A 2101-nucleotide genomic window follows, 5' to 3' on the forward strand; every position below is an offset into this window, starting at 1 on the left:
AAATTCTAAAAGTTTTGTGTCACTTATGGCTTTTCTACATCGTGAAAAAATACACTGCTAGTCAATAGATGTATCAACCTCTCTTTCCCATGTATTACAAACATTCGGGAAGCTGGTAGCTGAGATGAGTTTATCACAGATAAGTCTAGATCCTTCACAGGGATTATTAATATCGTTCCAAGGGCAGACAGTTTTAATGTGAAAAAAATCTATTTTAATATTTTGCAATATTGTTCTTCATACCTTTGAGATGTTAAGTAATAAACGATTGTAATCAAGTAAGGTACCCTTTGTATTGAAAGATGTTTTTAGGTTTATGAATGGAATTAATCCGTTTTCATCACAGAGATCCTTTACATAAACTAAACCTTTGTTAAACCAGTTTTTATAATAAAGTTTGAGTCACGAAAGTGTTGATTTAACCACAGCGGCTGCATTAAAATGTCGTTGATATCCTCAGTATGAACAGAATGGATCTTTACATATCTACTCCACGCCTTTACAACATCATTCCAGAAGGGTTTTTTTAATTTTAAGTAAAACGGGATATTTGCACCAAAATGGAAGATATAGTCTAACCGAAAACCGGAGCGGTCATATTGTTTCTGTTTAGAGATGTATGGCTTTATACATGAATTGTTTTAATGATCCACTGAATGTTTTAATATCAGTCATTCTAAGACATCCATCTTCATACTTTCTTATAAGATTGATTCGTTTGTTTTGTCCTTTTTGTCGTTCCATAGAAACTTGAAGAAAAGAGTGTTCAATTCTGCGATAAAAGCGGGTGGTGGGTTTGGAAGGGAGGTAAATATATGAACTACGGTTGATAAGGCCAACGTTTTAATTACAGTAATTTTGCCAATCAAAATGTCTACTCCATGTTCAAAGAATTCTTTTGATGTTGTCTTGTCTCTTTCTTGTGTTGATGACCCACAGGTTTTGTAAAGAAGCGTTCAGTGTTATTCCCAATACGTCGAAGTTTCCTACATGCCAATCTAGATTAAGGTCGAGGGTTAGTTTTATATTACTTCCAGCAAGTGATTTAAGCCAAATTGCTTTGGTTTTATCAACGTTTATTTTCAGTCAAGACATTTTATAAAAGCTTGATAGAGCATCTATTGCTTCCTTAAGAGATCCATCAAAAAATAATTTCGTATCATCAGAATATTGACCTATTATGTATTCGATATCATTGAAGGTGACACCTTTTATTTCGACATTACTACGAATCATAATCCGAAGTATTTCGTCAACAAATATGGTGAAATTGGGTCTCCTTGTCAGCAACCTCTTTCATTTTGGAAGAAAGTAGATAAATGTCCATTTTGTACAATACAAGAGGTTTTGCTTGACATTGAAATGCTAACCCATTTCTGTAATTTGTTCCCAAAGCCAAATTTATTCAGGACCATCATAATAAATCCTTTAGAAACCATGTCAAATGCTTTTTTCCAAAATCATACATTATTAATAAGCATTTTTTTTTAATCTCTTGGTTTCAAAGATAATATCGTAGTGAAGTTTCATTGATGAGTAGATTTAATGTTTTCTTTACCCTGTTTGTGATACAAGTGCTTACGATTTTATATAAAACGTTTAAAGAGAAATATGTTACCAATTCTTAATTAATCTTCGGTCTTTGTTTAATGTAGGGATACAAGTAATCACTCCTCTATTCATTGTTGTACTAGGAGAATTGCTATTGAAGGTTTCCTAATGTAACGATGAACCCAAGTTTTGAGATCTTTCCACAAAAAATTGAAAGATTCTATAGGAAAATATATGACAGACTATTAATGCATATTCATTATTTAAGATTAATAACTGTAGAAGAGCGCATATAGTTTGTACAGTAATTAAAAGTTACTGTTAGAGAATACGAATTATAATGTGTTTACATGTAGTATGAAAACGATGCTTTCCTTCAATACTGGATAATGTGAAGACACATGTTTCGGCAAGCACATGCATTGACAATTATCTCAGTGACATTTGGGGTAACATGCTAAAAGGATTGGCTCTTTGTGAGAAATAGACAGGTTTGACACAAATATCGTGACACATCTTCCGGTAATATACCTGTTAACAAAACGATGAG

The sequence above is a fragment of the Haliotis rubra genome, unplaced genomic scaffold (assembly GCF_003918875.1).
Source record: "Haliotis rubra isolate DU_JTF1 unplaced genomic scaffold, ASM391887v1 Scf381, whole genome shotgun sequence".
Classification (NCBI taxonomy): Eukaryota; Metazoa; Mollusca; class Gastropoda; order Lepetellida; family Haliotidae; genus Haliotis; species Haliotis rubra.